The 27,983-nt window shown below is 43.0% G+C and overlaps 1 pseudogene across 1 annotated transcript; it reads left to right on the forward strand.

The window, feature by feature from the left end:
* Positions 1–3,641: 3,641 nt before the first annotated feature.
* LOC309802845 (glycine cleavage system H protein, mitochondrial-like) lies at positions 3,642–27,697 on the forward strand (annotated as a pseudogene). The gene is made up of 4 exons: positions 3,642–3,758; positions 5,552–5,624; positions 18,549–19,115; positions 27,548–27,697. The product of its transcript is annotated as a glycine cleavage system H protein, mitochondrial-like (transcript).
* The last annotated feature ends 286 nt before the right edge of the window (positions 27,698–27,983 follow it).

The raw sequence follows: 27,983 nt of genomic DNA on the forward strand, positions 1-27,983 counted from the left end.
AGACAACCTAATTCCAGCTAAGTCTCCATTACTTGTTTCTAAAATTGGGAAAATAATTCTATGTCATTGTAGGGTTAATGAGATATTACAGGGAGCTCTGCCCTTAGAATGTATGTAGAAGCAAAATAAATGAAAATCATTCGGGCTTTCCATTAGATAAAAGCTGCTTAAAAGGCTAATAGGTCAAAGGGCTCAAAGTATTAAGAAGAATGGTGCTGTATTTATTCACATTAAAAAACTGATTCAACTATTTATGGAATGTCTGCTATATACAAAACAGTAGGCAATGTAAACCCTGTTTCCTAGGAGCACAGAAACTTTTTAACTCTAATAGCCACTTAACCACTTGAAGTTGTTTCCCCATCTGTAAAATGAAAATATACCTATTACATAAAGTTATATGAAGATAAAATGAGAGAATGCTTGTAAGGTACATAGTATACTGCGAGTGCTCAATAAATGCCGACTATAATTCCTGGAGCTTGTTGATGATAAAGAAACCAGTTGGCCCTGGGAATCTTGGGCTGATGGTGATTTCCCTCATAACAACACGTACAATGAGAAGTTTTTACAATAGTTCTGCCTTAAGGAAGATTACGAATATGGTCCATCTGCAGAAAATACTTGCTGGAGTCTTACCTTTGAATCAAAAGCTGAGAGATTGTTCTTTCAAAATCCAATAGGTGGCACAAGGAGTACTGGCCAGCGGAGAGCTTTATCTTCCCACTTCCAGAGGGCCTTCATCTTGGACATGTCTTCCTAGTCTGTCACATGGTCGCTCCACAAGTAGCTGTGCATAATAGACTTCAAATATACAGACCATGGTTATTATGGGTTTTCCTTAAAGAAAAAAGAGATGTGGTCTAGAAAGCAGTTGAGAATGAGTCCAGTTTTTCCCAAATACTTTCCCCTAAATATTCCACTCATCTGAAACTAGTTAATTACACTAAACTACTTAAATTCCAAATTGCCCTTATATGAAAGTTAAATACCGTTGTCTATAAATGTATTTCTTATAGAGACACATGGTCCAAAAATCCAGTAGAAGGTCTGTCATCATTATTAACAGTGTCAGCTCTGTCATCAGTGGGTGGTGTGGATGCTAAAGCAGTGGGCACTGGTCGATGAGCTGGGGGAGTGGGGGAAGATGGACTGCCATATTTGCTAATTTCTGTAGCTGTTTCCACCATGGCCAATTTCAAGTGCTAAGATGAAGTCCCTTACACAGAGTAGGGAAGAGATGAGCACAATATCCTGATTAGGTAATGCCGAAGTCTTATTTTAGAAATACTTCCATTATCATCAGAAGTGCTAATAAAATACCCATATTGACGATTTGGGGCTTCCTTTTTTCTTTCCTCTGATCAAAAAGCAGAGAGTGGGAATGAAAAATCGGAGGAAGAATGGACTACTAGACTCACCCAAATTGAATGATTGGCCTTAAGTAAAGAAGGGGTGACCTGCTTGATCGTTTTACCCACCTGAGCTCGACACATAACAGAGTCAAAGCTCTATAAGGTGTAGCTCTCTGACTTGCTATTAAAGAGGTAATATATTAAATACAGAATTTCATGTTAGGAAGGGACAATCCACTCCAGTTTTAGACAGCTCTAATTGTTCCTTTGTATCATGTCAATATCTGCTTGCTTCTATTTACAATAGCCAGGACATGGAAGCAACCTAAGTGTCCATCGACAGATGAATGGATAAAGAAGATGTGGCACATATATACAATGGAATGTTACTCAGCCATAAAAAGAAATGAAATTGAGTTGTTTGTAGTGAGGTGGATGGACCTAGAGTCTGTCATACAGAGTGAAGTAAGTCAGAAAGAGAAAAAACAAATACCATATGCTAACACATATATATGGAATCTAAAAAAAAAAAGGTTCTTATGAACCTAGGGGAAGGACAGGAATAAAGACACAGACGTAGAGAATGGATTTGAGGAAAAGGGGAGGGGGAAGGGTAAGCTGGGACGAAGTGAGAGAGTGGCATGGACATATATACACTACCAAATGTAAAATAGATAGCTAGTGGGAAGCAGCTGCATGGCACAGGGAGATCAGCTCGGTGCTTTGTGACCACCTAGAGGGGTGGGATAAGGAGGGTGGGAGGGAGATGCAGAGGGAGGGAATATGGGGATATATGTATGCATATAGCTGATTCACTTTGTTATACAGCAGAAACTAACACAACATTGTAAAGCAATTATACTCCAATAAAGATGTTAAAAAGAAAAAATCTGCTTGCTTTTAACTTAAATTCACTTATTGAGGTTCTGGCCTAGAGAAAGAACATAGAAAATATATGTCATTCATTTTCCAAATGACAACCCAGAGCTAATTGAGGATGGGGTTTCATTTCCTCTTTGGGTTTACTTCTCCAGGGTGAATATCATAGGCTCCTACAAACAGTATTTGCTGTTTCTCGTCACCCTTTTCATGTTTCTCTGGACATGCTCCAATTTGCCCATATCCCTCTTAAACTAGGCCCAAGGACTGAACACATGTCCTGCTCAGAATAACAGGGAACCACTATCCATCTTGTTCTTATCATCACATGTGTATCTGTACAGCCCAGAATCGCATAAGCTTTTTTGGCAATGCAATGGCATCACACTCTTGATTTATATAAAATTATAGCTGACTAAAATCCTACGTCTGGGCCTCCCTGGTGGCGCAGTGGTTGAGAGTCCGCCTGCCGATGCAGGGGATACGGGTTCGTGCCCCGGTCTGGGAGGATCCCATATGCCGCGGAGCGGCTGGGCCCGTGAGCCATGGCCGCTGGGCCTGCGCATCCGGAGCCTGTGCTCCGCAACGGGAGAGGCCACAACAGAGAGAGGCCCGCATACCGCAAAAAGAAAAAAAAAAAAAAAAAAAAAAAAAAAAAATCCTACGTCTTTTTAACTGTTATTAATCCTCATATCCCTTATGCTATAATTACATTTTAAGAAATCTAAGTCCAGTGAATATACTAAAAACCATTGAATTGTACCCTTTAAATCAGTGGGTTGAATGATATGTGGAAATCTCAATAAGCTGTTAGAAATATAAGTTCAAGAAAGAAAGACAGATGTGTTTTATTAAATGCTAAATTTGGTGAGGACTTTCCTGGCAGTCCAGTGGTGAAGACTGCACGCCTCCAATGCAGGGGATGCAGGTTTGATGCCTGGTTCGGGAACTAAGATCCCACATGCTGCGTGGTGCAGCCCCCGCCCAAAAAAATAGCTACTATATTTTGACAGGCACATTATCTCATAATATAATTCTTTCAACAATACCTTATACCTTTGAGTCCTACAGGCATTAAGGAACAGGTGCAAGTGGAGGAGCAAGGATTTGGACTCAGGTCTGCTCGGGATGCCCATGTTCATGTCATGTTCATTCCACCATGCCACCCTGCCTCCCTACCACCTTGCTGTGTGCAAGGCTTTGTGATTGGTGCCCAGCTGAAATCAGTGGAGTAGGTCTGCCAGGCAGGCAGAGCTGTAGGACCACATGGGTCCTGAGAGGAGTAACAGGTGACATGATAATTGAGAGAGATTCAGTGTTAGAAAGACCTAGAAGGTAGCAAAAGGTAGGTGTCCCATACGTGGAGCAAATATGATTATTGGCAGTGGTGAAAGTGGGGGTGGGGGAATGGGAGAAACAGTGGGAGTGACCCAGACTGGCAGTGTGGGACAGACAGGACAAGTGGCAGTTAGCAAGCTCCCAGCTCGTTCTGCCTTTCAGGGGTGTTACCTGGAGAAAATAGACGTAAGCAAGTTAGAGTCCTGATTTTGAAGAGACCAGGGTTCTGGTCAGGTTATGGAGGTAGGAGCTAAAGCCTGAGGAATCAAGGACTCAGGCTCTACAACAGGGAACTAGAACAGGGACTCGATGCCTGGTTGAAGGCAAAAGCCCAGAGGCCAGAACCAGGGCATTTGATCAGAGCAGGACAAGTCACAGGATATCCTAACTTTATCCCCTGAACTACTGAAACAGGGCTCCTTAAAGCCTTCAGCTAGAGACAGGATTGGGCCCTGAATCTGGGGGAGGGCCAAAGCTATAGATGAGTGTCAAGTGGCACAGTGATGGGGACTGATAGCTCCTTAGAAGAGACCGGTGCCTGTCGCGTTGTGTTTTGCTTTGTTTCCTGCAACATGCATGACCAATGACAGCTGTACGTACATGTACCCCTTTAAAAATATTCAGGGTTAGACACAGTTCTGGGTGTGCCATCTATAATGCCGGCTGCTTCCTACTACACAAAAAAGCATTTCAGGAAGTGACTAGGAGAGAACACTGTTTTGGAATAACTATGAATCTGTTCTATTCAGTATTATCATCAGCAAAAATTACCTGTATGCATGTCTGATTTTGACAGGCCAGTGTGATGGGATCCCCCTGGGTGGGCATCCCCATGTGGACCCCGCCTGGTGTGGCCTCTCTCTCTGTGCCAGCCCACTCACTCAGCCAAGCCTCCTTGGGTTTCATGTAACAGATACAGTTCAAGCTTGCCTGAGCTAAAACAGAGAGTGGACTGGACATGGGCCAGAGCCGGAAGGGCAGCTGGGCCTCAAGGGGGTTAGAACAAAGCCCTGAGAGGCCCATGGGAATGCAGAAAGCTATTCTCTTGCCACCTCCCCTTTTCTCCCAGGGGCGACCTGGTTTCTCATCTCTACTTCTCCCTGACGTTTTTAGTCATCTTTTGCTACATTCCAGTTTTTTCTGCCTCCCAGAGTACATCGTGAAAATGGCCATGCCAGCCCCTTATTGTATGCTGTCCTAGATCTAGGGCCAATAGTGACTGACCAGAAGGGCTGTGTCCGCATTCCAGACGTCCTGCAGACAGAATCTCAGCTTGGGTCAGGAGTGTCTCCTCCAATCAGCTGTAGGCACTTGGGGTGGTAGTGACTCCTGGGGCCCGCTCCTGTGGAAGCGGATGCACAGAAGCTCTTTAAAAAGGAGGCATAGACTGAACGAAGACCCCCTAAGGTGCCTACTCCCTCCAAACTGTTGTCAAGGCAGCCAGTGGCTCTAAGTCCTCCCGTTCAGGCTGCCTCACTGTAGCTCTGCCTTCTCCCTGAAACACTGAACAGTACCTAAATATAGTTTGTTAAGTGAAAAGGCCTTCATCATGAACTTCACTGATGATGAATGTCTGCAACAAAAACTTTTTTTTTTCATGTAGAATAATCAAATCTAGGGACCACACATTAAGGGGAGAAAACAGTTTAAACAAAAGATCCACCAAGGACATTGGAAATGAGCCTGTTTACAAGGATCTACATTGCCTAACGATATATTTTACAACCAACAGAATTACTTAGGCATATGTACAAGTAGTTAATTTGCAAAGTGCCTTTTTAAACAGCCCTCAAATTATGTCTGAATGAAAACTATCTTATTCATACTTCTCTAGGTATCCAAAGAATAAAACCTGAAATCAGAGACTAGAAGCAGAAAACCTGGAGGTTCTGACTTACATGGGTTCCTGCTTCAGATTAATAAGGTAACATTAATGGAACCATGGGACAGTTTACTAAATCTGAAGGCTGTACTCTTAGGCTCTGAGAGCAACCAAGACTCCTTCCCCTATAATCTCTAACGATGAGGATGAGGAGGAGGAGGAGGAGGATGGTATTATCTGAGCACTGATTTTGTGCCAGGCACTGTGCTAAGCACTTTGCATAGATTATCACATTTAACCTTTATAACTTCTCTATGAGATAGATTAGGGGTCCCCAACCCTGTTAGGAACCGGGCCTCACAGCAGGAGGTGAGCGGCGGGTGAGCGAGCGAAGCTTCATCTGTATTTACAGCCGCTCCGCATCGCTTGCATTACCGCCTGAGCTCCGCCTCCTGTCAGATCAGCGGCAGCATTGCATTCTCATAGGAGCGCGAACCCTACTGTGAACTGCGCATGTGAGGGATCTAGGCTGCGCGCTCCTTATGAGAATCTAATGCCTGATGATCTGAGATGGAGCTGAGGCGGTGATGCTAGCGCTGGGGAGTGGCTGCAAATACAGATTATCATTAGCAGAGAGGTTTGACTACACAGAGACCATAATAAATCAACTGCTTGCAGACTCATATCAAAACCCTATCAGGGAGTGGCAAGTGAAAACACGCTCAGGGCTCCCACTGATTCTGCATTATGGTGAGTCATATAATTATTTCATTATATATTACAATGTAATAATAATAGAAATTAATTGCACAATAGATGTAATGTGGTTGAATCATCCCGCAACCTTTCCCCCACCCTCCGCTCCACATCCCACTCTGTGGAAAAATTGTCTTCCATGAAACTGGTCCCTGGTGCCAAAAAGGTTGGGCACCACTGGGATGGATAGTATTATTTTCCCCACTTTATAGATGAAGAAACTAAGGCACCATGCTAGTCAAGGTCCCACGAATGGTAATTTGCAGAACAAGCATATAAGCCCAAGTCTGGCTGAAGCTGAAGACCTTAACCAATATAAAATACTTAGATCGTCCAACAAGAAATTTTTGTAAAAAATTGAAAACGAAGCTCCCTAATGGACAGTGGGAGTTCCTATCATTTTTTTTATCTCACAAGGAGTTTTCATTTTCAATGCACCTGAACAAGTTGTTGGGAGTTTTGTTTTTGTTTTTTGTTTTTGTCTCCTATATGGAAGGCACTGATGTCAAGGGCAATGCAAAAATGATTACGACCCTCTTGGGTTTCTCAAGGAGCTCAAGGTCATCTAATCCTTAATAAGAGGCTGTACAAAATAGTTAGAGCGCTGAATACGGTGTCTCATCCCAGTAACATCCTAGCTCTAGGAGATGAAGGGAAGGAATGATCATGTCTACTAAGTATATAAAAGTTACGATTTGCTGCTGTTAGCTGAATCATGTCAGGGAACAGAAATCCCCTGTTAGCCAAAGTAATCAACAATTCTCAGGTGTGATTCTCAGCAGAACCAGTACAACTTCTGGTTAATCATGTACACGTGTCTTTAAGTGAACTGTGGGTTGTGATCCTTATGAATAAGACGCAAGACTAACGGAAGAAATGGATCCTAGACAGGATTGATCCTTGTGGCCTGTTCTCAGTAAACACTGTCCCTGAAGAAAACACCTCTGCTGTGAGCTGTCAGCCAGCAAACTGAGGCAGGGACAACAGGGAGAAGGGCAGGGGAGATCTTTGGAAAGAGCTCTCCCCTCAACGTGACACTTTCAATCTCAAGGATCTTTCCAGAACAGTCCCAGGAATAAATGGGTACACCTGTTCTTTGTACTTTGATTGCAGAAACCAGTCCATCATCTGCCGCCAGCTGGACCCAGTGGATCTCAGTGCTGCCTGCCATCAGAAATCTGAACCATGCACCGATTGCTTGCTCTGTGCTCCACTTCCATGACCAAACCCTGCTTTCTGTTCAGGTAAGGCGAGCCCAGCTGTGTTTTTCTGCACCCCTGAAGTCTGCAGCGGTCTGTGATCAGGACGTAAAGTCTTATCGATGGTAGTGGAAAGCAGGATGCACTCCAGATTTTGGATAAAATAGCTCCAATGCTCCTTTTCATTTATATATGACTTTACATGACAAAGCCCATCACAATCATCATTAATTAAACCCGCCGCTTGGTGCCCTCTGAGGCAGGGCTGAAATAGGCTGCTCATTTTACAGCTGACAAAACAGATAGCAAGGCTTAGGGGTTCGCTGAAGTGAAGTGGTGTTCAACCGAGGAAGCCTGCCCCAATTCCCTTTCTAGTTCATTCTTTTTGGCCTGGAAGAGGCCTTCAAAGTGCGCAGCTCTTAACTCCAAACAGCTTAAGGAAGTCAGCTGGGAAGAGTTGCTTGGCAGGGGAACGGCAGCTGTCACAACCAGAGCACAGTGTGGGGCTTGAATTCTTTGAAAACAGCCAAGTCATATTTTTCTGGCTCTCAGTGGATGTTAAACACACATGCACGTAAGGTTTCTCCTGCCAGGCCAGAGAGCAGGCCAGGAAATGTGGGCAGTTGTAGCAATGTCACATTTGACCTGGTGGAAAGCCGCCTACCCACTACCCACACTTCACCCGTCTCTTACCAGATCCTTTATATTAAAATTTTAAATGAACTCAGAATTGAACCTATTCTAAGAGCAGGCCTAGTCCCATATTTGTGGGATGTGGGGAACAGGAAAAATGGAGGCCCACATATCATGTGTCTAAATATAAAAAAATTATAGCTGAAGCTAACAAGTTAGCCTTAACAGGCCAGTTAGCCTTTCCTACCTTGACAGATATATGTTTATAATGACCTATAAAATCAGTTTGATTGATGCAAAACTCCTCAGAGCTCCACACCAGAATGTGGTGGTTCCAGGAAAGCACTTTTGGCCTGGCCTGATGTCATTTCCCACCCGCAGGCCTGGCCCATATCATAAAAGGCCTTATATACACACGACGATGATCCCACCCCACATATGTTCAAGCTCCTGCCACATTGGCACCCCCTCACAGCCACCGCTTTGGGCCTGTGGTACCACACCAATGGCACAGTCTCCCTTTGGAAGGGTAGATCAGGAAAAGAGGTTCATACCAGTCCTGGAAGCAGGGACTTTGGCAGGGAATTCTGGACCTAAAAGCAGGGCAAGGCTCTGAGTGAATAAATCACTTGGCCTGTGGATTCCTCACCCAGTGAAGAGGAATGACCAGAAGAGAGCAAGAGTAGGGCTCTTTATTAAAGAGCGGGCCCCAGGGAGGGGCCTCTTGCCAAGACCTAAGAGCAAATGCTATCTGGCCAAATAATAAATCAGCCAAAAGTGTGAGTTAATACTGGAGACAGCACAAATCTGGATACCATAAATAATTTCACTTCAGCTACAAGGCACAGAGGCATGAGCTGTTTCAAGTGTTATGTCTGCTGCCTCCCACAAATAACTTACTTACTCTGGGCAGTAGGCATGGTCTCCAGTAGGTGTAAAGGCCAGAAACCAAATGAATAAGCTCTGTAATTAAATACTTTACTCAAGAGGCTGAGCTCCCATAAAAAAACAGTTACCAAAGCTCTAGGTGGTGACCCTAGGTTGGGTACCCCTACTATTGCCTCCCCAAAATGGACCAAGTGGGTAGAAGGAGAGATTCCCCGGGCCCCTGGGCGTGTGCTGCATTGCTCTTTGTGGAGAGGTCCTTGGGTCAGCCGAGGTTTCGAGGAGCCGTGGGACAAAACAGATCCCTCTGTCCACATCGTTTCCCTTAGAGTCAGAGTCATGATCCCAGTCCTGGGGCTTGAGATGCAAAGAGGTTAACATTACAAGCTCCCGTAGTAACTCATAGATCAACTTTGTTTAAATTAATGATTTACAACATTTAATTTTAAGGGAACCATGTCCACATCTAAAAAGTATTTTTATCATCAAATTCTCAAGGCAAAAGATGTAAATAAGGAAATGTGTAAGATGTATATTTTGATGCTAATTTGTGGCTGTGCTCTATGTCAATGGTAACAGCATTGAATTCTGGATTCTTTTTTTTTTTATTAATTAATTAATTAATTAATTTGTTTTTGGCTGTGTTGGATTTTCGTTTCTGTGCGCAGGCTTTCTCTAGTTGCGGCGAGCGGGGGCCACTCTTCATCACGGTGTGCGGGCTTCTCATTGTCATGGCTTCTCTTGTTGCGGATCACAGGCTCTAGACACGCAGGCTCAGTAGTTGTGCCTCACGGGCTTAGTTGCTCCGCGGCATGTGGGATCTTTCCAGACCAGGGCTCGAACCCGTGTTCCCTGCATTGGCAGGCAGATTCTTTTTTTTTTTTTTTTCTTTTTCTTTTTTTTGCGGTACGCGGGCCTCTCACTGTTGTGGCCTCTCCTGTTGCGGAATACAGGCTCCGGACGCGCAGGCTCAGTGGCCATGGCTCACGGACCCAGCCGCTCTGCGGCATGTGGGATCTTCCCGGTCCGGGGCACGAACCTGCGTCCCCTGCATCGGCAGGCGGACTCTCAACCACTGCGCCACCAGGGAAGCCCTGGCAGGCAGATTCTTAACCACTGCGCCACCAGGGAAGCCCTGGATTCTTGATTCAAAGGCTTTAGTCCAACCTTCTCTGACAGCACTGTTCCTAATATATGAAGGACATATTTCCTTAATGATCTTTCGATGGTGGTTATATAAATTAATACATCAATTTTTTTTCTTTTAAAATGGAGATAAAAATAGAGCCCAAATCAGAATAAAAGAGTCAATTCACACCATCACATAGTGGTCACATCTGTGGAGTGGACAGACAGGTCCTCTTCCTGCCCCTACAGCCTTCTCCCCCACAGATCTACTATCTGTTCAGACAGACCCATTCTGTAGAGCCAGGGATAATCTGTGTGCCTATACTGACCCCATTTCTGGTTGTCACTTGATAACATGGCCCATCTACTTTTGTGTTGCCACCCACACAAGTATCCAACTTCCTGAAGGCATGCCCTCAGCCTCCCCACCACAGTTCAAGTTTCCACATTATCTGATCCATCCTCCTCGCCCATCCAGATCAGGTGAATTGTATGTCCAAAGAAGGTGATGTGGTGCTGTCAATAAGACCTTGCTGGAATGGTACAGTCCTGTCATTGAATGAGAAGAATGACTCTCAGACAATGCTGATGGCTGCTAGTAATACCTGATGTCACTGATATCGAGGAATGTAACCTTTCATTTATCCAGAATAGTTAGGGAACAGGGAGTTCTAATATACTGGATAATCTGCTTAACTATAGACTACCAGTTTTGAAAGAAAAGTAAACTAATTTGGAAAGAACTATAAATAACACAACAGCACATTATTGGCAGATCATAATTTTACCTGGCATTGTAATTATTTACAAGTGTGCTCCACCTCCCCTGCAGGGCCATCAGCTTCTCTCTGGTTTTTTTGGCCCCGCTGTGTGGCATGCGGGATCTTAGTTCCCCAACCAGGGATCGAACCTGCACCCCCTGCATTGGGAGGGCAGAGTCTTAACCACTGGACCACCAGGGAAGTCCCACCACCGGCTTTTTTTTTTTTTTTTTTTTACCATCCTTATTGGAGTATAATTGCTTTACAATGTTGTGTTAGTTTCTGCTGTATAACAAAGTGAATCAGCTATATGCATACGTATATCCCCATACCCCCTCCCTCTTGCACTTCCCTCCCACCCTCCCTATCCCACCCCTCTAGGTGGTCACAAAGCACCAACTAGCTATCTGTTTTACATTTGATAGTGTATATATGTCAATGCTACTCTCTCACTTCGTCCCAGCTTACCCTTCCCCCTTCTGGTGTCCTCAAGTCCATTCTCTACGTCTGTGTCTTTATTCCTGTCCTGCCCATAGGTTCATCAGAACCTTTTTTTTTTTTAGATTCCATATATATGTGTTAGCATACGGTATTTGTTTTTCCCTTTCTGACTTACTTCACTTTGTATGACAGACTCTAGGTCCGTCCACCTCACTACAAATAACTCAATTTCTTTTTATGACTGAGTAATACTCCATTGTATATATGTGCCACATCTTCTTTATCCATTCATCTGTCAACCACCATTGGCTTCTGAAGAGATGGTCTGGATCAGTTTCATCTTTATTACCCTTATAGTACCTGGAGAGTTGCTTTATATATTGTAGGTGCTACAAATTTTTTTTATTAAATGAAAATATAGTTGACCCTTGAACAATGTGGGGGCTTGGGGTGCCTGACCCACACAGTCAGAAATCTGCATATAACTTTTCACTCCTCTGAAACTTTTCCCCCTTGAGGGGCTGTTAAAATATCAAGGGCCATGCAGTTTTGTAGGACCGCTTTTTCATCGTAGAAACTTCTGAGTTCATTAGACTGACAGCCTGATTACTGTTGTTAAGGCTTGCTGGGTAAATTTTGTTAAAGCCTCTATGTGAGTGATGATGACGTCCTCTCTGTTTGATTTCTATTTTTTTTTTTCTTTTTTTGGCCACACCATGCAGCTTGCAGGACCTTAGTTCCCTGGCCAGGGATTGAACCCCAGGCCCACTGCAGTGAAAGCTGAAAGCACCAAGTCCTAACCACTGGACCACTGGGGAATTCCCCTCTATGTTTGATTTCTAAAAGCATTCCTCTCCTCAATGGCCAAAGCAGATGTACAATGCATGTTCTACAGGCCACAAAACAGGCCATCCTGGTCAGTAAAGTTTAAGTTAAACCATGTATAAGCCAGCATGACTTCCCCATATCTCAATATGAAGATTTTTTTTTCATCATTTCCCCTCTTGATTGAAAGTCTTTCAATAGACAAAAAAATTTGTCCCTTGATGCCAGGATGGTTGCTGCCTGCCCTGGGTTCATCATGTCTCTTGGTGCTAAGCCTCCTTTTTGTTAATATATAGATATTCTTCTAGTTATCCACATTGGGGGAAGTTAATCAATATTGTGAACAGGCTCAGAGGTATGTTAATGGGGAAACATTTTGTAGGTTATATGTACATTTATCCATTATACCAAATTGTAACACAAACATTGTACATGTGCTTATAGCAGTAGACTTAAAGCAAGCAGTGATACATGTCATGAGTAGTTACACTCTGTGATAACTTCACTAGATAATTTTCTTTTCCTCCTGAACATCAGGGCAAACATATGGCTAACACAATAACATTCAATTTTGATAGGGCCTTGACATGGGGCATCTGATCTTCTTCTAAAGACACATTGTTGTGATAAGCTTCAGAAACAAAATTAGAGTGTCTTTTTAGCAATTCATTTAAAATTTACAATTATGTAACGTAACAATAAGTAGCTCTCTGGGAGGTGAGTCTCAGGCAGTAAATACAGACCTCAATTAACAAAACTTGATTTTAGTATCCACTGAAACATAATTTTTCTCTAAAATTACCTTCATTTTTAGCAAATGTAGCCAAATTAAGACTAATTTGTTTGCAAAATAAGTCTGATTAATTGATTACTTAGGCTCTTTTAAGTTGGCTTGGCTGGAGCTTTTCATAAGGAATCTCAATTGAACTTTTGAAAGGTCTCTTAAAGCCAGGAAAGCCATGCCATGGGCCTGTCACAGATTTCACATGAAATATTTATAGATTTGAGTGAATTCCGCCCTTTTCAAGGTCCCCAAAATACCTTGAGGTTCCTGTACCTTTTAGGTGGTGGCCTTCTTTATTTACCTGATAATGCTTCTGGGAACTTAAGAATTTATAATTTTTGGAGGGATCAGGTAGAAAAAAAAAACACAAATGTTCCTGTTTTACTTCCAAAGGTATAATTTACCAAATTGCTGTTAGTCATAATTAGCTTGAGCGAAAGGGTTTCTTTATATCTGGAAAACACAGATTAAAGCCAGTAACATTTTAGACAAAAACCATAAAAATTATAACCATATTCATTAGTTCACTCAATAGCTAATCCTTTTTGTTAACAGTTTTATGAAGCCATCAGGTTTTCATTAAGATGTTTAAATTTCTTACCCAGTTCAGTGGTATGATCAGAAATTTATCAGAGACCTGTACTTATCAAAACATCCTTCCTAAGAATCTTCTTGAAGATGAAGCACTTTTGCAAAACATCAGAGTATAACAATAACTGTCTGTAAATGACAAGACTTAAAAAGGCGTGATTAACACCTGATTACAATGTAATTGACAAAGAATGTTGGTTACTGCTGTGACATGTGACATACAACATTTAAAGATAATACCTAGAATTACGACAGATAACATTATATACCAGGACATATCCAAATTTTAGAAATTTCTTATAATTTCTAGAGTGTCTATATTAATAATATATTAATAACATTTATCCCTACAGTATAACCTGAGAAAGCTTACCACTCATTTGACAATGCTTCCCATGTAATTTAACATACCAAATAATCCTAGTTAATTTAATATCTTTCTCTGAGGTGCTTCAGGGGTCCTCTGAAGCATCATAGTTAGCTGGAGGTCAAAAGAACTTCAGTTAGAATTTGATATTTGGGGGACTTCCCTGGTGGTCCACTGGTTAAGACTCTGCACTTCCACTGCAGGGGGCACAGGTTCAGTTCCTGGTTGAGGAACTAAGATCCCACAAACTGTGTGGCATGGCCAAAAATTTTTTTAAAAAGAATATGATATTTGGGAATTCTGTCAAAAATATCAAAAGGGGATGGTGGAGTCAAGATGGCATACTAGGAGGATGCAGAATTCACATCTCCTCACAACTAGGGCACCTACCAGGCACCGGTGGGGGACCACAGACACCTAAGGGGACAGGAGGAACCCCCAGCGACCGGGTAGTACGTGGGGCGTGAGGGGAGTGAAGTGGGGGGAGAAGTGGAGGTGGGATGGGACTTGTGCCCATGAGGGGCGGCTGGGGGAGGGGAAGGGCTCCCACGCCCAAAGGGGGAAATTGGGGGACCACTGGAAGGACAGAGGATCAAAAGGGAACGTGGCCACACTTCCCCTGCCCACTTGGGCCCCCAGGAGCCTGCTGAGATCTGGGGCCTGATCCTCTGCCCACCGAGGCCCCCTCCTGCTACGGGTCCTGAGGGAGTGGGAGGGAGGGAAGGGGAAACAAAAGTAAAGGCCGGACCTCCGGGACCGGCACCCCTGAGGGGCAGCTGGGGGAGGGAAGGAATTCCTACAGCCAGCGGGACCTACCCACGGTTAGGGGCCCAGCGGCGATGGGGGAGACCCTGGGGGAGATGATGGGTGAGGGGTGCAAAGGACTGGAAGGGAACGCGGCCAGTGCTTTCCCTGTCCACTTAGGCATCACACCACGGGCTCCCGGGCCTAATGCTCTGCCCTCGGAGCCTCCCTCCTGCTGCACAGAGTCCAAGCCCCGCCCCTACACCCCCACCCAGGGCCCCATCTCTACACTCGGAGACATATGTGCACTCCAGCTGCGCTGGGCCTGAACCCCACCCACACACCCTCACTCAGGGCCCTACCACCAAACTCTGGAACCCCACACTCCAGAGGCCCTCCTTTCCACATGCTGCCTCTCCTCTTCTGCGCAGGTCCTAAGCAGAGGCCCCGCCACCCACCTAGGTCCCGCCTCACCCTAAACCCTGCCCCTGCCTAAGTTCCACCCCCACCCCCCCTAAACTCCATCCCCATAGCCAAGGCTTTTTTTTTTTCTTTTCTTTTTTCCTCTTTTAGATTGGGTTTTGTTTCACCTTGTTGATTCATTGTTGTTGATTCTTTTATATTTTTATTTTTCCTAATAAATCTTTTATTTTTCTAATTTTATTTTATTCTTTATACTTTATTAGTGATCTCTCCTTTTGGCTTGTTCTCCCCCTCCCCCCTTTTTGTTTTCTTTTTTCTGTTGTGGTTTTATTTTACCTTGTTGCAGTTGTTTCAATTATAGTTTTATTTTTCCTAATTATTTTTTATCTTTCTAATTTTTTGTTTTTTATTCTTTGATATTGTACTGCTCCTTTTTTTCTTTCTTCCTTTTTTTTTTTAACTGTGCCATGAAGCTTGCGGGATCTTGGTTTCCAAGCCTGAGGTCGGGATTGTCTGACAACTCCTCAGAGTCCAAGCTAACCTGGCCAGACTGTCACCCAAAAGCTGGGTTTGCCTCTTGGAGGGTGTCAGGTCAAAAGACACAACAAAACCAAAGACCAGGAGAAGGAAGGATTTATTACTGGGAGCAAGGAGAACACTGAGGATCTTTCCCAAAGCAGTATCTTCCTGAACAGCAAAATTAGGGAATTTTTAAGCTAAGCATACATGCATATTCATGAATGGGCTTAGGTGGTAGGTAGAGTCCAAGCTTTAGTTGATTGAAGTCATGAGGGTCAGAAAAAGTCAACCCTATCATCCTTTAGATTCCAGTTGATCTGGTGGTTGAGTGCCTGAGGGGGGGATTTAAGTTTTTCAAAATAGCTCAAGATGGTGCTTCAGGCTAGTCTTTACCATTGAAATAGAACTGGGAGTCTTTACAATTTGTTATCTTTGCTATTGTTTCTTCTCTTGCCTAAGTTTGTCCTTTTGTTCTCTTAAGATCATTATTACTGAGACCTGTTCAAGGACAAGTACTGTTGCCAGGCTCAGATAACAAAATGGCTTAGGCCAAAAATGGCTTCTCTTATGTCAAGAAAGCCATGCCTGGTTCTCTTTCTCCAGGGATCCCCTACCCTATCTGCTTACTGGACAAGATTAACTGCACAGTTCTTGAGTCTTTCTTGCTCCCCTGTTGAGATGGGGACAGAAGCTGATTTGTTGGGTGAATGCCACTCACTTCTTCAAAGGGACCCTCCAGATCAAGATGTCTGGAGTAGCCTCTGAGTCTGACAAGTGAGTTGAGGTGCATGGACCTGACAACTCAGGCACCAAGAGGGATTCTCCTATGCCCTTGCCTGCAGGTCCCCAGCAACATAGAGCTGGGAGAACCCAAAGGGGCTAGGCGAGATGTCCCTGCGTGGTCGCCAAAATTTTTACCAAAAAACTGTGTTGGCCTCTTGGTGGGGGTCAAGCCAACAGATACAACCAAGCCAAAGATCAGGAGAAGGAAGGATTTGTTACTTGCAGCAAGTAAGGAGAACACTGGGGATCTTTCCCAAAGCAGTGTCTCCCTGAACAGCAAAATTAGCAAAGTTTTTGTTGTTGTTGTTGTGTGTTTTAATATGTATTTATTTATTTATTTTGGCTGTATCGGGTCTTAGTTGCAGCATGTGGGATCTTTGTTGTGGCATGCAGGATCTTTCGTTGCAGCATGCAGGCTCCTGGTTGAGGCACGTGGGCTTCTCTCTAGTTGTGGCGTGCGGGTTCTAGAGCATGCAGGCTTAGTTGCCCTGCAGCATTTGGGAATCTTAGTTCCCTGACCAAGGATCAAACCTGCATCCCCTGCATTGGAAGGCAGATTCTTAACTACTGGACCACCAGGAAAGTCCCAAAATTGGTGACGTTTTAAGCTGAGGGTACATGCATATTCATTCATGAAGGGACTTGAGCAGAGAATTCAGCATACAATTGGGGGTTGACAGAGTCCAAGCTTTAGTTGATTGAAGTCACCAGGGTCAGAAAAGGTCAACAGCATCATCCCTTAGGTTCCAGTTGATCTGGTGGTTGAGTGCTCCAGGGGAGTTTAAATTCTACAAAACAGCCCAAGAAAGTGCTTCAGGCTAATCCTTACCATTGAAGCAGAACTGGGAGTCTTTACAACTGATATATTACCTTTGCTATTGTTACTTCTCTTGCCTGATAACAGTCATTTGCTCCTGCATTCTTTTGTCCCTTAAGATCATTAATTACTGAGACCAGTTCAAGGACAAGCATTGTGTCCAGACTTAGATCACAAAATGGCTTAGGCCAAAAATGGCTTCTCTTATGTCAAGAGGAGCCATACTTGGCTGTCTTTCTCCGGGGACCCCCCTACCCTATCTGCTTACAACACTAGACATCAAAAATGAAAAGATAATGTGAAAAAGAAATTCATATTTATTTACAGATAAAATGATTCATGCATTGATAACAAAGAAGGAACAATATGATTGCTTTATGGTAGCCTAGTGTAATTGATACTATTGCTTCACTGTAACTTAGCATATACCCACATGAATGGTTATACCATTTTTATGGCATACAGTATTACAGTCATATTCATACTATAGTATTAGAAACATTGTTATATATTTTTAAAAACCACATACCCGTGATGATAGGCAGATATGCAGTTTCTCCAGTTACGAGAGAGAGACAGAGAGAGAGGGAGGGAGAGAGAGGCATACTATATGGTCATGTAATTCTTTGAAAGCAAAGTTATGAAACAGTAAGAAAACTAACATTAATTTTGTATTAAATATCACTCACTGGGCTTCCCCGGTGGTGCAGTGGTTGAGAGTCTGCCTGCTGATGCAGGGGACACGGGTTCGTGCCCCGCTCCGGGAAGATCCCACATGCCGTGGAGCGGCTAGGCCTGTGAGCCATGGCCGCTGAGTCTGCGCGTCTGGAGCCTGTGCTCTGCAACGGGAGAGGCCACAGCAGTGAGAGGCCCACGTACCACAAAAAAATAAATAAATTAAAAAAAAATAATAATAATTAATAAATATCACTCACCTCATGCTTACGTAAGGATAGGCTATCTACTTAAAGTCTTGCACAGGATGTTCTATATGTATATTTTTGGATATTTATTGAAAAAAATCTGCATGTAAGTGGACCCATGCAGTTCAAGCCCATGTTGTTCAAGGGTCAACTGTATAGAACACATACTATAATTTATCAACATGACTTAATCCTTCTTTGAAGGATTAAGGCCCTCCAGGATCACACATTTCTTCAGGCTTATTATTATGTGTTTTATCTCTGGGGATGTTTATAGGCCAAGTGACGAAAGCAGAATTCTGTAATGACTGGAAGACAGAACTTGATGTCCACTGACTCATTCCAATTCTAAGTCTATGTGCATGTGTCTCAAAGTCAAATATAGAAGTGATCCCATTTATTACTACCTAAAAGAAACACCACATCACAGTGCAATTGTTTATGAAAATAGGTTACAAATAAGGAGCGTTAACCAGCTTCTGATTATAAACCTTAACCAGGGCAAGGAATGTATCTTAGAGATCTTTGAAAAGGTAGGCTATCATTAATTAGTACCATTAATATGTTATTACCAGGGTCCTCCCCCACCCCCGTCGGCCGGGGTGCTCTAGATGCTGCACGGAGACCCCCTGCGCCCCTGCGAACATGGTGCTGGAGCATGCGGGCCGTGGTCTGCAGCCTGCACACCATCTCTGCACCCAACGCGCCTTGCTCGCCGCTTCCTTGGGTACTGCGGGCGGGCGCCCTTCGGGCGCTGCGCACTGGCCACAATCTGCTGTCGGTGCGTAAATTCACAAACATGAATGGGTAACAACAGAAAACAGTGTTGGGATAGTGCGAATCCGCAATTTTGCACAGGAAGCTTTGGGAGATGTTGTTTACTGTAGTCTGCCTGAAGTTGGGACAAAATTGAACAAATGAGGAATTTGGTGCTTTGGAAATTGTGAAAGCTGCTAGTGAACTCTATTCTCTTATCAGGAGAAGTAACTAAAATTAATGAAGCTCTAGCAGAAAATCCAGGACTTGTCAACAGATCTTGTTATGAAGATGGTTGGCTGATCAAGATGACACTCAGTAACCCTTCAGAACTAGATAAACTAAGGAGTGAAGAAGCATATGAGAAATACATAAAATCTATTGAGGTGTGAAAATAGAACCTCTAAATATACTAGTTTGAAACAAACAAAAATATGTTATTACCATTATTTTATTAAAGCCTAATCATCAGATTATAATCTACTAATTAATGCAAACATATTTATCATTATGTGCCTGATATATGCCAAGCCCTGTGTTAGTCATTAGGGATACAATGTAAATATAATTCATGCCCTCAAGAAATTTAAGTAATTCACCTTTAAAACCATTTTATTGTGCAGATCATTTTACAGAACTTTAGATGTCACTGTTACAGAGCTTTAGATGTCACTGTAAGAAATTAGCCTGGGCGTGATGGGACTGTCTAACACATCCTATAACTCACTCAAAATATAGAATAATAGAAAAGAAAGAATGCGAATGTTAGCTTAATTACTTAATATTCGCCTTTTTTTCTGAAAAACACAGCATCCAGAATGTTCCTTTAAGGATCTAGTCTTTTGCACTTGCAGAATTCTGGGTGAATTTGCTTCTGCACATAAAATGATTTTCATTTCAGTTAGTACAATATCTGCCAGTCCCCCAGGACTTGAGGGTAAAGCCCCAGGTGGGAGGGGAACAGCCATCACATTGCCCCCACCCCTTGGCTGGCCTTTCTGTGGGTGTGATGGTGACAGAGGCAGCATGAGGGAGCCCTGCCCTGGGAGTCAGGAGAAACCAGGAGACAGAGACAGGTGCTCTCAGTCCAGTGTGTCAGGCACTCTGCTAACGGATGCTGCCTTGCTTCTGGACAGCTTCTTGTAAACATGCTGATTCTCATCGTGACAGGAGGACTTTACAGCTTAGATCTTCATGTCGAAAACTAAGGGTTTAGGTTACATCAGAGTTTCCCAAATTAAATTCCGCAAAACACAGGTCCCATAAGATATTTCTTCAAAAAGCAGCCTGGGGCAGCAGTGTAGGAAAAGCCGCCCACCACACCCAGTGGTGGAGAGTCACAGGCACAGCAGCATATGAAGGGTTCAGAGAAGCTGTACCTTCAAAACACTTTGATAGAAGCATTTCTCAAACGAGTTTGACCATGAAACCCTCTCTTCTAGTTTCACCTACTAACATCTGCTGATTCACTTAGTATTCTGAGGTACAAACTTTGGAAACACACAACGATCTCTTAAACGCATTGATTTTATAGCATCTTAAACCAGAAAATAGTCTTAGAAATCAGAGGGCCATGAGGTTAAGATCTCATAGCTAGTCAATGGCCAAACTAGGTCCCTTTCAGTTGCCAATTTTTCACATTCTATGTGCTAACAATCACAGTGAATGAAATTTTACTGTGAGGAAGTTTAGAAAAAGCGTCAGTAATTGAAATCTACAGATAATCTTAAAGCTCCAGGGTTTCCACTTTTGGTGAAACTCTGTTGTTTGAAGTTACTCCTGATGAAGCAAAACTAATGGTGTGTGTCCATAGGCTGGTGGAGATGCTACTGAGCAGAGAATTATCCACAATTCAAGAAGCTAATGAGAATGGGGGAAGGAGAAACAAATGGCACTAAGTCCAAAGCCAAGGTAATTAGCTCCTGGGTGACTAAGAGTAAATTATCTCTTTTTTTGATACTGAGCTCAAGGAGATCCTTGGCTTTTTTTTTTTTTTTTTTTTTTTAAGTACTGAGTCATATATTCCTTTGGTGTCAGAACTAAGAAAAGAGAACCGATGCTTGCTACACTGACCTCAATGTCCTGTGCTCTGGATAGTGTCTCCTTAATGCCAACTCAAAAAAGCCTCACACATCACTTCACAATGGTCTTTGCCTCTACTTAAAGGGACAAAGATAATTTTAGGCTTCAATTTCTTTTCATGCCATTTGCTTGAAAAGAATTCTTTAAGTTGGTGGCTAAGTAAACAACAGTATTCTCCTAGCAGTGAATTGGCTGTCCCACAATCCCAACTGTAGTGTAGCCTAACCCCAAAGTAATTAAAGAACCAAGCGATTTGCATTCTTTTTCTATAAAACTACTCTTGAGTAGCAGATGGCAAACACAAATGATTTGCTCTAGAGACATATGGAAACCTCTCTGTTTCGTAAAAGCCTCAATGAATATTAAACGCCGAGTGATGTCACTCACTGCAGAAATAAAATGTTGTGATAATCCCCCAAACAGGCCTAATTAGGCCATACAGCTACTTGAGTTTCAGAAAGTAATAGGAGGGAAATTACTATGTGATTGGGATTTCATTAACAGTTCTTCTTAATCTGAATATTCATCCTGGCCCCAAAGAATTACCTATTCAGCCTTATTTCTTCAGCATTCTATTAGATTGTACCATAATTTATAATTGTAAATCTTAAAAATGAGTAATCAAAGAGATCTGCTTGATTTCATGTTAACTCTTCAGTTCTGACTGAACAGCAAGAGCAAAAATTTTGAGAGAGATAGGGTGTTTTATCACAGGTTTGGGAGCATTCAATGTGCTTCCTGATAAACTCCATTTTATAAGCCCTTGCTGCTGTTAAATTGGTGGTGGGAGTGAAATCTGTGTTTAAGGTTATTCAGGAAATGATTATCCATATTAAGCAGGAATTGGAGGCAGGAATCTGATTGAATATGGCTCAAAATACAAAGGAGAATTTCATTTTTCTCTTCATCCTGTAGATTGGCAATCCAATAAGTTGTTGGCAACCCAGTAACTTGTTCTCGTCACAGAAAGGACTGAAACTTTGCACTCTTTGGAAAGAGAGAAGTACTGATAACTGAGTCATAGGATGAACTGAATGCTTTTTAGAATAAGGAACTAGGTGTCTTGGGCTCCTTTCCAGCCCCACACTCTGCCTGGCCTCCAAGGCCTCCTAGGCCTGTTGATGAATCTCCTCAATTCACTAGGGTGTTCAGTTGGCCTTGGAGACCAAAGTCTGTAAGACCAGAACCCCTAAGGCAGATCTCAGGACATCTGTTAGGAGCTTGGGTTCAAGAGCCAAAGGATTTTATAGACAGAAATGGATTCTCTAGTCCAGCCTCTTTCATTTTACAAATGAGGAAACTGAGGCACAGAAGGGTTGTTGTCCTCTTTTAGGTCACAGAGCTAGTTAGGGGCGGAGCTAGGAATGGAACCCAGGTTACCTGATACTTTGTCCAATCTTCCTTCCATTACAAAATCCCAGGACAGGCTTGTCAGGGCCTGATAGAGAATTTAGAAAGTTCAAGGCTATCGAAGTGTTTAACCTTAGCTGGTTGCTGAAGTGGGGTAGAAAAGGGACCAGGTGTCTAAGTGCCTGTGTTAATTCTAGCTTTGGACCATCCATCACCTCCTCAAGGAAACAGTATTTCTCTCTTGCCTCTTCTTTCCAGTTCAACATCAATCCATCTGTTTAAGAGAAAGACAAGTCAGAATTTTCCTGGATTCAGCCCCATGACCTCTTCAGAAATTTCAACATAACTGAACACAATATGAATATCTATATGCATTTGACACTGAAACAGGTTGTAGTTTTCATTAGTTGCTTCTACAGCCTTGTTGCCTCCTGTCTTCTCTATTTCTAACAGGATCCTGTGATTTAGGGTGAGTTTGACCCTATATTCAGCTCGAATGACTTAAGCCAGTTGGCTTATGCCATTCTCTTGGACCCTAGGATTGGTTCACGGAAGGGCAGTCAGGGCCCATGGAACTGAATTCTAAGGTATTTATTTGAACTCCTGAGAAAAGGGGATTCTTTACATTCTGCTCTCTTTGAATCTAGGTGTCCCAGGAGTTTCAGCAAGACATTTTGCAACCACATAAGGCCGGTCAGTTGAAATCAGTGTTACTTTGAGGAAGCATTGCTAAGAAACCAAGGGAGAGAAACCAGGTCCTGGGCATGTCATTTGAGCTGCCGGATCACTCACCTGTCGCTAGTTCTAGATATGATTATTTTAGTATATGATTAAGTAAATATTTTTATTATTTAGCCATTTAGTATTCTATTATTTACTGCCACACGTATCTCAATACCTCTTATGATGCTGATTGTGAGTTTCATAACATCTTGACTTTGCCATTGAATCAAAGTCCATTTTAAAGTTGGTTCCAAAAGGCTTTCTTTAATCACTCATTCTAACAAGAAACTCTACCCAAAGCACATAGTACTTACTGTGTATGTGCCTTATTTGACACAAAATCCTACATAGCAATGCCCAAGCTAACGAAAGGAATGAATTTCACTAACATATTTTATTGTCAAAAACTTCATTATTAGAGAAAGAAATAATACAAGTGTATTAGAATAGATTCCTTCCAATCCACCCTATAGTAGAGTAAATTTCATGTCGCCATTTTTTGGTATTATCATGTCCTTTTTCTTTAATTTTTACATTCAGTGGAGATACGCAAAATATTTAACAATCAGTTTGGCATAAGCACTTGACCTGTCAGATTGGATGTCTGACCAATCCGAATGAAAAGCCAACCAATCAGAACAGACACCTGACCCACCAGAATAGATGAAGTGTGTGTCTGCCAGATATCTGCCTCCCACTTATCACTGAACTTTTCACTTGTGGGATCTCCCCTCAATTACCTGGGAAGCAAACTGAGGGCAGGGACCACATGACAGATACCTTTGCATCCTCCAGGTAGGCCTTGCTGAGCTGGTTTCACAGTGTGAGCTTGCTTGAGTAGACATTATTCAACCAGTGATTGCTCAGGAAACGTCAGTGGGTGGAAAGAGTACAGTGTGTCCCTCTCTGATGAAGATAATTGTAGAATTATCCCACTGGATTATCACTAAACAAATAGCATGGTTTGGGATGACAGACAGTTGATAAGAGAAATTGGTATTTTTGAGGAGTTATCATTCAATATGGTCTTGACAAGCTAGAGAAATAATATATAATCACACTGATTTTTTAAATATAACAATAAATAGTATACTTACAAAATGAATAACATATAAATACAAGGTAAAGTACGACCAGAAAGGTATTGGTGAGGCTAAAAATACCTACGTCTTATAGCAAATAATAAACTGAAGGTGTCCCAGATGTTTTATAAATACTTAGACTGGGGACTTCTAAGTCCCACTGGGTGGTCCAGTGGTTAAGACTCCACGCTTTCACTGCAGGGGGCACAGGTTCTTTCCCTGGTCAGGGAACTAAGATCCTGCATACCATGCGGTGTGGCAAAAAAACAACAACAACAACCTAGACTTCTGGCATGATAGTCAGATGTTCATTCATTCGCTCAACAACTGAGTACCTACTATGTGTAAGGCATCATTCTAGGCATGCTGGCGACACAGTGAGAAATCAGCAATGTCCCTTTCCTCAAAAGGCTCAAGTTTTAAGGGAGAAGACAAAGAAGTACACAAACTTTAGATAACAGAGAGAGATCTTATTCGATGACTGAGTCATCAGTCATTGAAAATAATCACTATGAAGGACATCTCTGTAGCCCACCGGGACAGCTGTGCTCAACAGATAGCAGAGGACCAGAACCCAAGGGTGGTTGGACAGAAGCATCAGCACTGATGGGTACAGACTGACAACCAGAGGTTGCTTTGTCCCTAATTTTTCAGGACCATGTAAGCACCTGGATTCTTGTAGGATACAGTTAAGGGGAGGAAAAGTCCCAATAATGTTTGGTACCAGTTTTGCCAGCCCTTGACAAGTAGGGGTCTCAGCCAAGTTTAATTTCACTTAAGCAATTAAGAAAGGTGACATTTCTCCCATTCAAGTGTCATGGAACAATTTAAACCAGTTAAGGAATGCTTGAATTAATTTGAAAATTTGCCTAGAGAACACACAGACCCTCAAGAATGTGTTTGTAGATTCTTGGGGGTTAAAGACCCCCAGGATAAATAAACTACTGTAAGAAGTGAATAATGGCTCTTGGAATTGTACAACATGGCAGTCCTGCTTGCTACCGTGAGGAAAGCCAGACTGAGGACAAAGTAACCATATAGAGGAGGGCAGCAACAAGATAATACAGGAAAATGAACTACATTCTGATCAATCATCCTGAAGCTCATGAAGACCTCACATCAGCGAGAACTCCTTTCATCATCACCCCACCTTCCTAGAAAATTCACGGGTAAGAACTCAGTTTGACCTAGCCTGGCCATATGCCCACCTCTGTGGCTGAAGGAATAAAGTACCATGATTCACAGCCACCAGAGGGGGAGGAGCGGCTGCCCAAAAGCAGGAGGAAAAGAATACTGGCCTGACAAAAACCACAGAGGGTAAACTCCTTGGACAGCTAGATTCCTGTTACGTCAAGCTGCCATGTACATGTTAAACTTATCAAAGGCTTCAATAAACATTTACAGAATTAAATTGAAAGTGCTGGTCTGCTTAGTATCTGCAGTGACATAGCATTTTAAGGGTGGGTTTGGACAACTGGCAAAAAAGTATTGATGCGGTTTTCTCAGAACATAGTAACGTGCCACTTGTAGAAAGAAAAGAAAGTGGCAGCCAGCAGCCTGTGATCTGTGGGACCCTTAGGTCTACAAATACACTTATTGTCCAGTCTTTTGAGCAAAGTGCCTTGATTCAATAGTAGTTACTACCACCCAAATCTGACCTCTAAGTAACATGTTGTTATACAAAATATGAAAATTCATAATTCACAAAAGGAAAATATTGGATTCTTCTTGAAGTAGTGTCAGTATATCAAAATGCTTGAACGGTTCAACAGTGGTATACAAACTTATCAGCTAGAAAGTCCCAAATGTTATACACACTTGCTAATAAAGAAAAGCCAGGGAAGTGAAAACAAGACAAAAAAATTTTTAATTCCCATCAATTAACAAAATTCCCCTAAGGAAACTTAGGGACTTTAAAATTCCTAACCCTAGCTTCTCTTATGAACTTAAGTTCTTTGCCACATCAGTGTGTTCTTATTCATACAGAGAGAGAATGCCAATAGTTGCATGCAGGTAGTGGAACTAAAAGTTATTTTAATCAGTACACGTTTTACAGAAGAAAGAGGATTCCAGTGGTCTTTGAAGATTTTTTTCACTTCTTTTCCAAATGAAGAGGAAGGTGCTGTCCACATTTGTTCAGCCCTGGCTGAGGCCAAGTTCACAGACTTGCCCAAGAACTGGCTGGGACAAGGAGGCTCAGCCTGTGCCAGAGGACAGAATCCCTCCTCATTAGGGGATAGAAACTGTGACTCTGACCTTCTTAGAGATCTGTTCCCATCAAGTGGACTCTAGAAATTAGACATTAGATTAGCAGCAACCCTCTGGGTACTGTATGATTAAGAAGTGTGAGTTAATGACACATTTTATCTTTTTTTTTTTTTTTTTTCACATAGAAGGTGAAAGCAGCTACTAGGCCCAACTGAATTTTCTGGTCTTTCTTGTCTCACAACAAGACAAAGAATGGAATATCACTGGCATTGAACATAAAGTCACAAGGCACACAAGTTGTGTTTCAGAAAAACCTGCTGTCTTGTTCAACTAACTGCCCAAGTTTTCTCCTTAGTCTACTAATGGTTGAGTCCACTGGTTCCCTTAATAACCTTCTCTAACCTTCCAAAAGGTGTTTCCTTAGACCTAAGAACCATAGACTGTGGTTCTCGTATATTTTGGCCTCAGGAACCCTTAATCCTCTTAAAAATTATTGAGGACTCTAAAAAGCTTTTGTTGGTATTTGACATGTTAGAAATTAGAAGGGAAAAGAGATGAGAGAGAGAGAGCCCTGAATGGATAGAGCTTCTGGTCCCAGACCTCCTTAGCTATTCGCTTGCCCTTCTGCTTTACCTGAGCCATTAAATCCCCCTTTCATGAGAGCGTGATATGGTTGGGTTTCTGCCCCTAGCGACTGAAAGAGGCCTGAATCATACATCCACAAAACAAAGAATAGGCTAAGACAAGAAATAAAGGATTAAATTGAGTATAACAGAATGCTGCTTTTCCCCCATTTGTTATCCGTAAAAGTGAGAGCCTACAGAGGGTTGAAGAAGGTAACCATCACCACTAACATTTTTCTACATTGCCTTAAGGATTTCAAAGTGCTTTCACATTCAGTATTTCACTTAATTTTTCCTACAACCTTATGAAACAGCTTGTTTTATACCCATTTTACAGATGAGAAAACTGAGGTGCAGAAAGCCTATGTGCTGTTAAGCAGATGAGCCAAGACAAAATCCAAATCTTATCCTCCAGATTCCCACGGTCATAGTTCCTGCCTCGCATGAATGCTTGCAGTTTTATAGGGCACAGGCCTGCAGCACAAGCCTTGAAAATTTCAATTCCCAGATTTCTTGTCCATCTTCCTGCGGGAGGAGGTAAGCGGTCTGCATAGCAGATCCTCTAAAATACCCATGTATTTCTCTCTGCTCTGGAGGCGTGAAGAAGAGAACAGGAGTGGGGTTCAAGCGAGAACCGCAATCATTCTTTTCGAGCTCCGTAACTGACGGCCTGCGGGAGGGGGCTCAGACGTGGTGCTGGGCAGCAGCTGGCGGAGAAGCCAGATAAGGCACTCTGCAGATAATCCACAGCCTGCGCCAGGGCAGCGGGAAGGAAAGAAAGCATCTCAGCTGCGGGTCGCGGTGGAAGAGATGCGGGATCGGCTGGACTCAGATCCCGAGGTCCTGGATTTGAAAGGCACCAGCACACAAAGAAACGACGAAGTTAAGTTCCGGTGGTAGGGCACGCAGAGTTGGAAACCGGCCCTCCCTGCCTACCTAGAGTGGAAACGCCTAATCCCCGATCACCCAGCCCAGAGCGGCTCTTCTTTTATCCTTTGGGGCTGCGGGGACAGCCTGCCCCGGGCACGCCCGAAGCTGCTCAAAGGAACTACAAGCCCCACCAAACACTGGGGCGCGGGCGGCGATGACGAACCCTCCGCAGATTGGCCATGCGGGGCGGGGCGCGCAGGCCTTCTCCGAGGAAAGGGGCGGGGAGCGGGGCGGGGCGAGCGGCGGCGGCTCAGCG

This window comes from Mesoplodon mirus (genome assembly GCF_964341445.2).
Source record: "Mesoplodon mirus genome assembly, chromosome: 4".
Lineage (NCBI taxonomy): Eukaryota > Metazoa > Chordata > Mammalia > Artiodactyla > Ziphiidae > Mesoplodon > Mesoplodon mirus.